The sequence below is a fragment of the Microcebus murinus genome, chromosome 15 (genome assembly GCF_040939455.1).
Source record: "Microcebus murinus isolate Inina chromosome 15, M.murinus_Inina_mat1.0, whole genome shotgun sequence".
Classification (NCBI taxonomy): domain Eukaryota; kingdom Metazoa; phylum Chordata; class Mammalia; order Primates; family Cheirogaleidae; genus Microcebus; species Microcebus murinus.
Window position 1 is genome coordinate 39,836,662 of NC_134118.1, and position 16,589 is coordinate 39,853,250.

Sequence of the window (16,589 nt, forward strand, 5' to 3'; positions counted from 1 at the left end):
AATACTACTATGAACATGGGTGTGCAAATATTTCTTCAAGATCCTGCCTTCAATTTGGGGGGTATATACTCAGAAGTGAGACTGCTGGATCATTCAAGTTACTTCGTATATAAACTATAAAATATGGAAAAATTTTTCTCAGTTCAGTCTTCTGACTCCACACATTTCAAACTTTGCTTCTCCTCCACCACTGACTTTGAGTGCCCATCCGAGAGGACATGCCTATGACCTGATACACCTGTGCCTCTGTGTCATGGCACTGGGTGGGTCAGCACAGAGAACAGTGACTGTATCGCTAGAAAACATTCCTACACCAGAAAAACTAGAAATAATATAAATATTCATGGAAATAACAGTGAATTACATAAATATTTTTCACTAAACCCAAACTAAATATATCTACAACTCAACTTCCCAGTGGCAGCCAGACTCCAGGTTCAGAAGTTTATAGGTTCGGTATAGTGTTTGTGTCTATAAGCTATGGGGCACGTCTGAATAAGACTGTATAACAGTTCAAGCATTTCTGAAAGCAATTTGTCCATTTTTATTCCTCTCTTTTAGAATTTCATGTGTATATTATCTTTTCTTTATAATTCAACATTTTCTCTGAGCATCTGTTTCTTGTCTATGCGTTTGCACAAAGTAGGGTCTATGAATAGTAGGAGTGGATCAACTGATGTCTGTGACAGGCTTTTCCAATGTGCTTTGTAAAATGCCAGTGCCCTGTCTTATATTAATGTAAATAGCACGTGATATTGTAGCTTTCTCTCTCATACCTGACTTTTCTATATTCGGTTTTAATGTTCGGCTCCATTCTTTTTGTTACTTCAATGCTTGGCAAATTTTGACAATGGAGAAACATTTAAAACATCCTTTAAAAGGAAAATCAACTCTGGCTTGAAGTTCATTGCATAATTTATGACCCACTTCATGCTAATGCCACCGAGCATCATGCTAGAGGCAGCAGTTGACCTGCATTTCTGCTAAATTACTCTGCTATATAACATGTGAACTATATATGCATATCAAAATAATGTGCACAAAACTAAAAGGAAATACAGTATATTTCATGAGGTTCAGCATGAATGGGACAAGAATGTGGGGAGCAGCAGACTAACGAGTAAGATGAAAACACAGAAGGATGACTCCTTATTATGGGATTACAGTAGACAACATGGAGGAGACTCTCATTTAGTCAATGTGTATTCCAAAGTAAGAAAATTCTCCCACTGGGTCAACAATGGTCATGGAAGGCCAAGTTTAAATAAAGATGTAATTGGGTCATGTTCTTTAAAGAAAGTTCCAACTATATCGATGGTCTGGATTCAGGCTTCCTCAGATCACAAAATCTTCCATTGTCATTTACCTTTTGTCATTTCTGACCTTGGATTTGACCACAGGCTTTGACTTTGTGTGGGTACCATTAGATTTCAGTATTTTTTGTAGTCCAGAATAATGATCTTAGGGATAAAGAAAGCATAGACCTTATAGTCAAGCAGATCTAGGTTCAGATTCCAACTCTTACACTTACTAGCCTTGACCTTAAAAAAAATTACTTTACCTGAACTCCACATTTTTCATCTGTACATTAGGAAAAGTAATATCTCTTTCTTAGACATCTATAAAGATGAAATACAATATTATATCTAAGGCCTTGACATAGTACCTGGTACCTGATTCCCTTTCCTTCCATAATTCCATTATCTGACCTTGGTCAAATCCATAATTCCAAATAATGTATGTGAATTTGTTAGTAAACTTTTTAAAATTATGCTGCATATTATAGCACTGAAATGCAGAGAAAAGACTACAAAACTCTGTTCTAACCCTAAGATTGTTTCAAAGCTGCCTTTCTAAGGAAAAAAAAAAAAAGTAATCCAAGGAGTGGGAACCATCAAAATGAGGATCAGGTACAGGCAAGGAAATAAGATTACTTGAATTCTATGGAGATCACTGGGGGCCAGCAAAGCTTCTGATCCCTTGAAATATATTTCAAGGATCTGAATACCCTAAAGCTATAGTGGGAGTCCTTCAACCTTGGATCCTGATCTACTTTTCCATGTGTGCTTACACCATTCTCCATAAAGCTCAGCTCTTTAGTTTCCAAAGACTTCTTCTATACCCCTACTTCCCAACTTTTGCTCACATACTGTTCACTCCATTGTGGAATAGTCCGTCTCCCCACCTCTGCCTTTCCAAACTATTCTTTGGAGACCTATTGAATTATAGTTCTCCCCTGAAGCCTCAATGGCTGCCATAAAAAGAAATGGGCAGAAAGAGCCTCTAAATCATCTACCTCATTTGACTCAGAGAAAATACTCTTTTTCTGTTTTCTATATTGGGTGACCATGTCAGATCTTAAAGACTTTTCTCTGGCTTTAAAAAACAAAAATCTGACATCTACTATCAATTTGGGTCAGATTCTTTCCATCTACCTGATAAGTTTCCATGTATCTGTTCAAACTCAGCTAGAGAATTGAGTTCCCACTAAAAGGTAAATTCTTGGTAGGCAGGGACCATTCATAACTTACATCTTTAAGCAATGTCCAGAATGCCCAGAACTGAGCTTTTATTGAGCACTCAGTAAGGTTTAATCAAGATATATTTAAGAGTTTATCCCTTTCATAGGTTGAATTGTGTCCCTCCCAAAATTTATATGTTAACGTCCTAACCATCAGTACTTGAGAATGTGACCGTATTTGGAAATGGAGCTGTTGCAGAGGTAATAAGTAGGGTGGGCACTTAATCTCACATGACCAATGTTCTTATAAGAAGAGGAAATTTGAACACAGACATGCACACAAGATGCCAGGTGAAAATAGAGGCAGGGATCAGGATGATGGATGTGGCGGAAGTGAAAGGATGCCAAGACTCTAGCAACCTACCAGAAGCTAAGAAAACAGCACAGAACACAGGTTCTCCCTCACAGGCTTTAGAAGAAACCAGCTCTACCAATAATACTTCGATCTTGGACTTCTTGCCTCCAAAACGGGAAGACAGTACATTTCTGTCATTTATAGCCGTCCCATTTGTGGTACTCTGTTATGACAGGCCTCACGAACTAATGCAGTCCCTAAAGACAGAAACAGATCAAGAACAAAATCAATGTGAGTCTCCACCTTTCTGTGAAATCCTGGCCTTGATTATGAGGAAGCTGCAGAAACGTGCAGCGGTCTCTTAGCAGACCACAGACTTTCCTGTGGAGGTTTGTGGTCCACATGGCAGGCCAGGAAATGTTGGAGCATGTCACACAGTGAGAGCTAAGTCAGTGTCCATTGTGATTTTAGAAAAGCACGAGTAACGAGAGTGCAACTTGGACTCTGCCCTTGTCTTTCAGGTAGTACAGTTCAAAAGGCAAGGAAACAGAGGGCCGGCCGCTGTTGGGATCACCATGGAAACCGTGGCCAAGGCCAACGCAGAGGGAGACCTGGGTGTGGGCTCTCTTTGCTCTCCTTGCCCAGAGCACGAACCCTGCAGGATTAAATCCACATTGGCTGCAGCGTACCTGGAACAAGGTTTGGTCGTGGTAAACCTGGAATGGGCTCACTGGCCAATCTACATCATGCCTCTGAAACTCTTTCTTCCCTTAGTTTTCACTTCAAAAAATTTCAAAGGTCTCAAAGCATAGACTTAGAAAAGGATAGTGACAGTGGCTCTGGGTTGTAAAAAAACCAATAAACAACCCTGCAGAGGGAATATATGGAGGCTTATTTGTTGTGAAATGATAGGACAGAATAAAGCCTAGCAGAGCCTAAGATCCATTCCCCTATCACTAAGCCTCTTCTTGAGATAAGCTAGCTACCTTAGAAAGACGGGTGAGAATTCCCTATCTATGTTCTCTGTCATCTGCTACTTGGAATTCTCAGGGAGAGAGGAGGTGACAACTGAGGAAACCCACTGATAATACTAAAGGCTCCCATCCACTTTACAAAGTGAGTGTTATATCTGTTATTTCATTTTCTACTCTCTGCAACCCTGCCAGGCAGATATTATCTTCCTTATGCAAATTAGAATTCATTTTTTTTAAAAGATGCAACTCAGAACTGGCTCAAGTTCATACATCTAGTAATGACCTGCTAAAATCCCATATTCAGAACTTCCAACGACAAATCTTATTTCCACCAAGACATGCTAGAGAGAAGCAACAGTAAAGGGAAAAGGAAAACAAAAGAGAAAGGGAAGAGAAAGAGGGATGTGTGAGAAGGGACTTCTTTACCTCAGGGGTGCAGAATTAAAGACCCCAAAGGAAGAAGCAGAGCTCTGCCCCAACACCCCTTGGTCTGGCCCAGCCCTCGGGGGTGCTGCTCAGCTGGGTCGCAGCTCTTGAAATGACTATAGTGTTGTCATCACCACATCTTCCCTCTAGGCTTTCTTATCTCAACCCCCTTCGCATTTGCTGCCAGGCCTCCCTTTCCAGCCTCTTGGCACCTCTGGGTCCTTCCACAGAATTTCCCCCAAGTTGTCATTATTCCCCCTCAGTCGTAGAAGAAGCCAGTGCTGGATAAAATCTTCCAATTCCGTTTAGACCTTCTCTGCATCCGTTGTTTCTCCTACTGTCTACTTCACAACAAATGAGTCTGTCAAAAGATTAGAACATGATTTAATTCAGTGTACGTCTATTTTAAAATAAACTACATTTCAAGTAAGAAGACCCTTAGGACCAGTGTTTTATTTAGCGGGTTATTGTTTCAGCTCTTTTTTTTTCTTTTTGCTAATAACACCTGATATTAGATAATGAAAGAGGAAAATAAATTATATCGATCCTAAACAATAAGATACATCCTCCTTTCCTGGGGTGCCTCTCCTCGAGGGGTATCGCTCTGCAGTTAAAGCAACAATGAATTCTAGTAAAAGTTAACTTAAAACTTTCCATCAAATGATAATGGAAAAAAGGGCTGTCTACTTCTGGTCGCTATCAGTCTTTGTCACTGCTCAGCCAAAAGAGCTAATACTAATTAATTATTAGTACTTGCACCACTCACCATGTGCTCAGGCCTTCATGTTCATCATGATCCCCACAACCTCACAAAGTGGATATTGTAACTTCCATTACAGAGAAAAAAAACATTAATACAGCAAGTGAGTGTTAAACCTTGTCCCAGGTAGGTTTAATCTATAGCTTTTGGTCACTATGTTACACCCATAGAATACTGGCAATATTCACACTAGCCAACAGATATAGGCATGGTATCATAAGGAAAAGAGTAAGGTATGTTGTATAGATTTCTTAAATAAACAATACTAACTCTACAAATGATGGTAGAAAAGAACAGGAATGTACTTTTTTTTTTTTTTTAGAGTATTGATGGCAAAACTCAGATAGATATTTTGGTGTTTGATCATTTTGCCATTTTTCATCATCTGATTTTTGCCATCACTCTCTGAACCAGACAGCTGCAGTCACGTCTGTGTCTCAATTAACCGTAGCATAGTACAGTCAGGCCGGCTATGTCAATTAGCTCCACTTGCTAATGGTGGGTCAGTGCAGTCACTAAACAATCCAATTAATAGATGAGAGTAAGTAGCAGACTGAATGTGCCATGGCTAATTTCATCTCTGCCTGTTGATTTTTTAGTGATTGATCTGATCCACCATGCAGCTAACCTACTTGGTTGTTAAGATGTCTAAAATACTGTGCATGGTGTTCCAGCTATTTCGCTAATACAATTATGGCCTTCACATACCTCCTCTCCCTCAAAAAGAATCATCCCTGGATGAAAGCAAATATTTTCATCCAGGGATGAAATTTTCAATTTTTTTTCAATTTTCAATTTTTTTAATGGAAGGCATTTTCAATTTTTTTTAATGGATACATATTCCAATAGTTAGATTTCTATCTGAAATAAACATACTGGTTATCTTTTATCTCTAAATATAAATATTTGTAACAATAAAATAAATTGCCTCTAAAGGTACTTACATTGTATGTTATAGTGCTTTGAACTAAGAAGTACTATTGGTTATTGTTAACTCATAGTTTATAGGGTCTTACCTGTTATTTTCAAATAAAGCATCCTACTTATACTATTTTAATTTTCATTAAGATATTGACAGTCTCCACTGCCATCATTCTGTTATTGGAGCTTCTGCTCAGATAAAACAATTGTGTCAATAGACAATTAAGAAGAGTGAGTAGTCATGTGACCAATGAAAAATGATATGGTTTTAATGGAAAAACTACCAGTCTACATTCAGGAAAACTAGATTATAATTCCATATACATCATAGATTCACTGAGTTCAGAGAATACAGAGTCCCAGTAAAAGGAATTTTGGAGGCTGTTTAGCCCAAACCCTCAAAGGAGGGGCTCTGAAACCCAAGGAAGTGAACTGCCAAAGCTCCTGACTCTGATCCCTGTATCCCTGCACCTCGACAGGCTATGAACCTATGAAGCAAAACGTTAAAAATAGAAAGGAAATGTGAGAATGAATTAGGCTATGTGATATATCTCATGTCTTGATTACTATGAATGAATCTACATAGACATTACAACATGATTGTTAGGATTATATAGTTAGCAGTAGCCTTAAAATTTTAAAATATGAAGGTAAACCTAAACTATCCTGAATGAGACTAGTTATAACAAATCATTAAATTTTTATCCATATACCTTTATTACATATCCTACTGATGCTTTGGTTCTAATAAAGCTTTCTAGTATTAATAGCTAAGTAGGATGGATTGAATGAATGCAGTGGAAGTAGGAAGAGTATAATTTGTAAATTCATAGACTTATCTCCTTCTATCAATTATGTATTCATTGATTTACTTAGATATTCAACAATCTTTGGTAGATAGCTCCGGGCACTGGGATACAAAAATCAGTAAGACATAGCTGGGACTTCAGACCCCACAAAGGCAGACATGGAAGTGTCAGTCACAGTGCAGAGAGGATGGGCTATGGAAGGGTGCAGGGACAGGGACAGGCAAGCACAGGGCAATGCCAATGCACACCGCTTGGGAAATGACAGGCTTCCAGGAGATAGTTCCTGCTGGTAGATTCAGTGGCTTAAAGGATGAATAATAATAGTAATAACAGATGGTATTTTATGGATGCTTACAATGTGCTAAGTTCTATTCTAAGCACTTCATATCAATCAGCGTATTTAATCCTCACAACCACCCTTTGAGGCAGGTCCTATTACTCCCCCCATTTTAAAATGAAGAAACCAAGACTCAAAGTCATAGTTATGAAGTGGCAGAACTGGAATTTGAACTCAGACTCAGGGCTGTGACAGAGAAAAGGGAGTGAAATTGCACAGAAAGATAGGATGAGATACAGTCATAGATATTAGCAATAGCAAATCCTAAGGACTTTGTGTTGATGAACAGCTGTGAATTTATCCTAAAAGCTATAATTACACAAGGCTTCCCAGTGTATCAAAGGTATGACTCAAGCACGCCTATTCTCACTTCTACCTCTTTGCTCACATTATCCTCCCAGAAATGTCCTCCTCATACCCACCCTCTCCTTAATTCTTGCCCATCCTTCAAAACTTACCTCCTCTATGACACCCTCAGCCCCAAAGCCCAGCTAGCCAACTCTTCCAGCACTGATAGCCCATATCACATAATTTAACAATCCTGTCTCATACTGTACACTAAGTTTTCACATGTATTTACCCAATCACCCCATACAGGTCACAGGCTCTTAAAGGCTGGAAGCCATGTCCTATTTCCCTTCTACATTCCCACAGCATCTGGTTTGGTTAGTGAGCCTCTGGAAGTTACTCAATGAAGAAAAACTGATAAATTGATAAACCGTAGGAACAGTGAAATCTGTTGTTATTACTGTTCTTCAAAGCTGAAATTTCCCAACATCTCTATCCAGTCTTTCTTCGTACTTGTTACATAATCAAGAGATTTAAATCTCAACAATAGATAATTATAACTTGCTTGGCAAATGCCCAAACTGCTGCCCAAATTAAAGGAGGAAGAAAGATAAAATAATAAGAATAAATCACAACACATGTATTGGCTCTCACTGATTTTCTAATTCCACTATAAAGAATATAAATAATGCTAGTTATAAAACTACTATTATTTTCAAGATAATCATTATATTTTAAGATTACAAGGTCTCTTTAGTGTTTATGTTGTTCTCCTACACCTTCCAATTCACCAACCTCCAGCCCTACTATTCAGACAGGATTTAATTGTTAAATTAGCCTTGACAGTTGAGAGACTATTTTTAAAGACCTCCCAAGTAGGAAATTCCATATCCTTCCATAGTAATTCATCCTTCTCAGCCAAGTCTTCCCTATATTTAATCTAAATCCCACACATTGCAGTTGGGGCCTGTTTCCTTTTGTTTTGACCCTTGCTGTGTAAAAGGAGACTAGTTGATTATCATCAATTATGACTAAACAATTCTTTAAAAAAACAATAAGTACTATTAAATAACCCAGGCCTCTCTTGCTCAGTTGAATAATCATAGTTATTTTAACCTATACTCACAGATCTTATTTCCTAACTATTTTTATCTTCACTCCTAAATTCTTTCTAAGTCCTCTAAATAGCTTTGTGTAGAATCCAAAGCTTTAAAATGGGGACCAGGGAATGTCTGGCTAGTGATGGGCATACTGGAAAATGATCTCATGGGTCCTGATTTCTGCATTTCTAGTCCTACCTGTTAGTAAGGTGCTGCTCACCTCTTAGAGGACTATCTTCCCAACACATTGCTTGACAATCACCCCTAAAATATCCATCAGCCAGAGTAAGGAAGATTACAGAGCAAGGACTCGCTCTCATTAATTATTGCCCTGCCCCAAGTACTTCATACTTTTAACTTAAATTCTCTGTGAATCTCCTTCCATTTGTCTACAGTGATAAGTAATCTGCATTAATAATGCTGATCCTATCTTCTGAGACCTGCACCATCCTTATTAGCAGCAAACTTAATGTATGTGTTTCTATTTTTTTCTCCCTAAATTATTGGTCACTTTTTCCAGACTGTTCCTCTTCCTAGTTGGCATGTATTTTCATAACTGTGCTCTAAGTTTGGTCCCGTCCAGTGATCCTAGGTAGGATGGTTATAATATGATTCCCTAATAAACTGATCAGCATTTCCTGTAGAATATAATTTAAAATGTGCTAAAGTCAAAATAAAGTGCACCAGGTCTTTCCTACCTATCTTTCATAGTCATAATGAATGATTCTGACAAGGTTTTTTTCTCTGTGAGTACTCAGTAATCTGTCCAAGTTTTGAAAAACAAACAAAACAAAATTGTAATGCAAGTCACATTAAAAATGCATGCTCATCATTGCTATCTTCTTCCACCAAGTATGATATTGCTACCAATTTCCCAGAAATTCGTCTATACATTATTTTCCTTACCCCCCAAATTATCTCTCAAGACCTGATCTTGGATTTTTTGTTAAACCTAAAAACTTCACTAATTCTCTATATTTCCTTTAGAACCTATCTTGGATTTTTATTTTTAGTAACAGCAAAACAACCTGCCAATTCCATAAAACTGGGCAATTCAGTAAGGGGGGAAAAAACTACATGCTTAATAGAATTGATTGGTCTATATTGTCAAAATCATTTGAACCAGTAGCCTTAAATATAGCCTTGATGGCATTCCAAATTATTTTCCTTTCAAATGTAATTCGGTATTCAGGAACTTCCATTTTTTCCTCCTTTTGTTATATTTATGTTATTTTCTAAAAGTATGCTTAGCTCTTTGTGGCTGCCTTGCTCCCTAAGCCTTTTTAGTATAGAAATTTTTTTAACTAGCTCTCTAAGATTATTGAAACATGATCTGAAAACATATTAACTTTAATTGATAGCAAAGCAGCTGCGAGGTAGCTACAATCGCCAAAGACGTTAGTAATTGAATTAAGAGCCTCAGTCTCAGATGCAACTGGAAATGCTAGGTTACAGTGTTGGCAGGTGTTTCTCCAACACTGCCTCTGATCCTCTTCTCCTTTTAACCAGTTTTTCTCATTAATCTTATTAATTTCTTTAATGCTTTCTCTATGGAGATTATCCAGTCTATCTCACATGCCCACATTCTCAGCTTTATTTCGGGTACCTTTAGCTAAATATTAATATCAGCCACGTCACCAATGACCCCTGTTCCTTCCGCTGGTATCTCCATTTCTCTTTATCCTCACTTACCTACTTACCCAGGCTAAAAACTGTAAACAGAGATGTGGGTTTTTTTCCCTTCACTACGCAACCTTCAATTTCACCTTCCTTTCCGTCACCATCGCTCTTTGTTAAGGCTTCATTACCATTCACTGGTCATGTAACAATCATCTTAACTTGTTGAATTCCCCTCTATTCATCCCAGCCCCTCTCTGTTACTAGACTATTATTTCCAGTAACAAGCTATTCACAGAAGAGAATGCAGATAAGGCAAGAGCCACTTTCTTAGAGATAGAGAAATGTTAAAATAAAGGAAACGGTTATTTCCCCTAATTAAATACCTCTCAGCTCAAAGAAAACATATATATATGTTTTCTTTATAAAGAATTTTGAACTATACAAAATATATATGTACAAAGAAAACATATATATATATGTTTTCTTTATAAAGAATTTTGAACTACACAAAATAGGCTTGGAAGGCCTTCCAAGCCTATTTTGTGTAGTTCAAAATTCTTTATAAAGTTCAAGTATGCAATGCCTCTTCCATTCTAACTCCAATTCACCACGATTCTACTTTGATGCTCCGATATAACGAACAATTCATTATTCCTCAAGCATTCCCTGTACTTCTGTGCCTCCATGGCAGTACACACGTCATTTACTCTCTTCCTAGTGCTTGCTCCTCTGGTTTCTACACATCATTCAAAGTTAAGCTTGTTTGTGAAATTTTCTGTGATGTGCTCATACATGAAGGACTCATGCAGAACCCATCCTCTAACCCCAGGGTCTCCAAGCTGGTATGCACACACCTCAGGGGAAGAGCAAATGATCAAAAGTTTGGAGTTACACAATGCTATGGCATCTATTCATCATTCATTTTCAGCATATTGTGACACATTGTAGATTATGTAGATATCTGGATAGTCTCATCTAGGTTTTAATTAAACTAACTCTTACATCATGCCTAATATTATTTCCTACAAAGAACCTGCAAATTAAAAATAATAGTAATAACGTAAGCACCTGCAAACAAGAATTAAACGAGAGATGTGACATTCCCCATCTGCCCAATACAAGCTTTAAATCAGCCACTTTAGATGCAAAACCAACAGCTGCTGAATCTTATCTGACATGTAAACCACATTACTATCACTAAAAAAGTTATTAATAGTATAATAACAACAAGAAAAGTTTTGTATGATTCAATAAAATTAAAATCATTTTTAAAATATGGCCTATTTCATCTTTATATTTATAATCTCCATTTTTATATATAATTATAATGTGTGTCATATATTAGTACAGAGTATATATACGTTATTTATATAAAAATATATACAGTATGTAAGTGTGAAAAAATTTTATTAATAGGTTGCATAATCAAAAAGTATGAGCACTACTCTTCTCCCCTGACATAGCACTTTCATATCTCTTTTGTGGAGTTCATTGCTTTGTTTCTTTTATTATAGTCATTTATATACAGCCATCATTTACCTCCCCATGTCTTCTAAACTATAATCTCTTGGAGGAAAGGGCTATATCTTATCTTATTCACATCGAATTGACTACTATGCCCGATACATTTATTGAGCACATTAGTGATTGTTCAGTCAATGTTTGGGAGAAGGATAAATAAAAGGCTAGATGGCTAAATGAGAGGATGAATGTTTTGTGGCTTAAAGTGCTATTGAAACTTGTTCTTTGGCCGAGCTCAGTGGCTCACACCTGCAATCCTAGGCCAACACAGGAGGATTGCTTGAGCTCAGGAGTTGGAGACCAGCCTGAGCAAGAGCAAGACCCTATCTCTACTAAAAATGGGGAAAAAAATTATCTTAGCAACTAAAAATAGAAAAAATTAGCCGGGCGTGGTGGTGCATGCCTGTAGTCCCAGCTACTCGAGAGGCTGAGGAAGGAGGATGGCTTGAGCCCAAGGAGTTTGAGGTTGCTGTGAGCTAGGCTGATGCCACAGCACTCTAGCCTGGGCAACAGAGCGAGACTCTGTCTCAAAAAAAATATAAATAAATACATTTGTTCCTAGTTGGATTAACAAGAAAGAACACTTCAGAGAGTATACCTAAGGCAAGAGGCATTAGAGAGAGGTTGGGGTGGGGCTAGAAAAATCAACACGGGATTCCAGATTTCTCCAGGAAGAATATCATGTTTCAGAAACTTGAAAGAAGGTAGAGTCCAAATTAGTAGTGACAACAATTTCTCTCTTTGACGAGAACCAGGGTTCCTGACACATTCACCCTTACTCAAAAGCAAAGTGCCTGGCTGCTCTCTTCATCAACAGTTTTCTCCTGGCCTGTATTGCCTGAACCTGTTCTGTGACCTAGGGCCTTGTTTGTTACCTAAAATGAACTGACTCATCAGGAAACACATTTGTACTGCTCCATTTAGAGGAGTATCACAGCCCTGTTCACAGTATAACAGTTCATCACAGCAGCCACATTAAGAAAAAAAAAACAAACACAGGACAACCTCCGATGATAAAACATTTTAATCACAAAAGTCCTCTACGAGGCGAGCACTGTGATTACCAAGGATTTTGTGTCTCCTGCTCTTAAGGAGACGCGGCCAGGCCATAACAGATGATAACGCCCTGTGACACCAATCAACCTGAAAGGAAGAGTAGGACTGAGTCTAGAGGAAGGAGGTTGCTAGCGAGAAAATGTGTCTAAATCTGGTAAGAAAACTGCATTCAAAGAAGGGACGAGGTAATAGGATGAACTGCAGTAGGGAAAGAAAATCCAACAGCAGCATCCACAGAGAGAGAGAGAGAGAGAAGGAGAAAGGGAATGCATACTCTCCAATGCTGTACAAGTGCTATTTTGGGGGATAGACGCTTTACTGTATTTCAAAACACTGCAGAGTTTCAAACACCTTTGTCACTTTGTTTATGACAAGTTTTAGCTAAACAGCGCTCGTGAAGTCCAGACATCACAACGACGAGAGCCAGGTTCAGCCACGGTGTAGCCTCCAATTGCTCTGCTGGGGGGTGACTAGAAGATCCCAAGGGTCACATCAGCCAACAGGGAGGCCTTGCCCACCACCCACTCCTCAGCGTCACAGACCCTTATGGCTTGCAGAGGATAATATAAGCTCCAAATGACAAACTCTGGGGGAGTCCTTGGAGAGGAAATGTCCCCTCATACATGCTAAATCCAGCTGCAATTGAAGTGTGACAACTCCACAATGGTGTTAAGAATTGACTGGTTTCATGATTGGGGTGTAGGAAGGGGTTTAGGGAATATCAGGAACTCATACACTGAACATGCAGATTTGTTACCGCTTCACTGAAACCCAGCTGAAGGCCTAACTCACCTCTCCAGGTAGTTCAGAAGGTCCTATGTGCCTCCAAACCAATCCGATGCTAGAGCCCTTTCTATGAAGCCACTCAGGCCAGGAAAATAACAATGGGGAAGCCATAAAGCCCCCTACTAGAAGCCAAAAGCCCCCTAAAAGAAATATGTTGAAATGAAGTCAAAGCCAGATTTGATGTACAAATACTTTGGCAAAAGGTCTTGTAATTACTTATAAAGGTATACAAACACCTACCCATGCCAGACCAATTCTGTTCTTAAGCATATATCCAAGAGAAATGAAAACATATGTCTACACAAAGACTTGTACAAGAATGTGCATAACAGCTTTATTCATAATAGCAAAAATCTGGAAACATCCCAAATGTCCATCAATAGGAGAATAGATAAACAAATTGTGGGAAGCATACATATAACGAGATGTTTCTCAGCAAAAAAAAAAAATTTAAAAACTGTTGATTTGATACACACAGCACATATGAATCCCACAGACATTATGCTGAGTAAAAAGAAGCCCAACACAGAATACATATTGTATTCTTCCATTATATGGAGCTCTAGAACAGGCAAAACGAATCTACAGTGAAAAAAGGTAAAATCATGTTTACTCAAGGGAATGAGGGGGGAATTGAATAGGAAGGGAAATCTTTTGAGGTAGCAGAAATATTCTATATCTTTATAGGAGTATGGACTACACAATGTACACACTCATCAAAATTCATTGAATTATACACTTGATATTTTTTATTTTAATGTACATAAATTTTACCTTTAAAACAGTAAACAACTGTTGAAGTCTAATTAGTAGGGGTTTTTTTCCCCCAGAGGTATGGTTCAGCAATTCTGAAACTACTTTCTGTGTATTCTAATCTAAAGCAAATGAGTAAATATATTAAGAATGATGGTATTCAAGTTTCTCACTGTTGCAGAACAAAGTTACAAATATGGGAAAAGGTAAATTAGAATGTACATTGTTGTTTTAGGTTAAAATTGGAGGCATCATTAGGAACTTGTAATTTTTACTAGATGGATGGATAAATAAAGATTATATATACATGAAGTTTCCCAGCACTATCTACCTGAGAGGACATAAAAGCAGTAACACCAGTAGCAATGAGCACATCTAGCATCCAAAATTGCCTTCTAAAGAATAGCAGCTTCTCCACTAAAAGGAACCAGGGATCCATGGTATTGCCCTGCTGAAGGTATTTTCTTGATGGAGCAGGGAATATACAAGATGATGCTCAAACATCTTGTTTTATCTGAAATTAAGAAAGTGGTCAGAATATATCCGTCCCTGAGTATTCGTGGGGGAATTAGTTCCAGGGCTTCCCACAGACACCAAAATCCACAAATGGCTCAGGTCCCTTATATAAAATGGTATAGTATTTGCATATAACCTATGAACATCCTCCCATATTCTTTCAATCATCTCTAGATTACTTATAATACCTAATGCAACATAAATGCTATGTAAATAGTTGTTACACTATATTGTTTAGGGAATAATGACAAGGAAGAAAAGTCTATACATGTTTCATCCTTTTTTGTCAAATATTTTCTATTGGTTGGTTGAATTCATGGTTGTGGAACCCATGGATACAGAGGGCTGAATGTGTTCTGGGCAGAATATATTAAAAGGATGCTAGATCCTAGTTTCTGCTTCCACCTCTACTTTAATATCAAAGACAAGCCAAATAATCTAAAAAGTCATGCGTTTGTTAATGAATCTATCAGATAGCCAAGGATGAAAGAAACCGACATGAGCTAAAATCTAGGAAGTAACAAGTCCTTCTAGGAAATGCCCTGCAGCTCCTATCATCTTTTGTAGGACAGTGGGCATAGGAAGAAGTTACCATTAATAGGTTTCAGGAGAAACCAGCTGAACTCTGTAAGAATTTTAATGACTAAATGATAGCTGGTGTGATATTTAGAATCTCGAGCTCTATCCACAAAGAGAATCTGCACCTAGTCATCAAATCTTTCCCAGAGGCCTTCACTAAGTGTTCATGGAAAAGATTGTGAACAGAGCGAGAGAGTTGGGACAGAATATCTAAAACTCAGGCACTTGCCGAATGATGAAAAGAGGAAAGGAGAACTGAGAGAGACCCTACAAGTCATGGCAGGACTTTGTTAAGTATTTGTTAGAGGCTGCCTACAGCTGGAGGAAATGGCAGGAAACCTAGGATATCCCTTTTAGGAGCAATTTCCTGGGAACTCAAGGTCTCTTTTATAGCTCTTTTGCCTTGCTTCCAATCAGAAACACAACATTCTAGAACCCCTTACAGGCACTCTTAGCATTCACTGAGCACACTGCCCAATATTCCAAGGATAAGAAACCACAGAAAACCAGGAGGCAGAACTGAAGAGCAAAGAGAACTCCTTGGCAACATAAAAAGCTTGAAGCCAGTTTAGAAAGCAGAATGAGATTCCCATGGCTCAGGAAGCTGAAGATTGTTTGTACAAAAAGGTCTGGCGCTGTTGAAGGTAAAGTACTGACTCATTCTTGAATCATTAACCTAATGGTGAACTAAATGTAATTAAAATGACAGTAAATTCCAGACATGGCTCAACTACAATTTAGATGGATTGCTGACAGGAAAAAAGGTTTTCCTTTCCTGGGCAAAAATATTATTTACTTCAATCTCTACTGTTTTGGGGTTTTGGGGGGGGGGGTTGTGGTTTTTTTTACATAAAAATGTCTTGCATACAATCAAAAATTACAAAACATATGAGGAAAAATAAAAATTTTTGAAGGAAATAGAAATTGACTCAGAGATGGCCCAGAGGTTAAAATTATAAGACAAGAGACTTTAAAATAACTTTGATAAATATGTTAAAGGAACTAGTGGAAAGGGTACATATCATACATGACCAGATGTGTAATTATGGCAGAAATGAAAACTATATATTAAAAAAGCCAAATGAAATAGAAATATTTATAGAACAGAATATAATAGAAATAGAAATATTGCTAGAAATAAAATATGTAATGTCTGAAATGAAGAATTCATTCAATCAGCTTGTCAATGGATTGGCAATAGCAGTGAAAAGAGTAAACTTGACAACAGGTCAATAAAAATCATCCAAATTTTAGCATAAAAAAGTGAAAAAGTAAAATAGCAATATCAAATAGTTTAAGGTATTAGAATCCCATGATGTGATTAAAA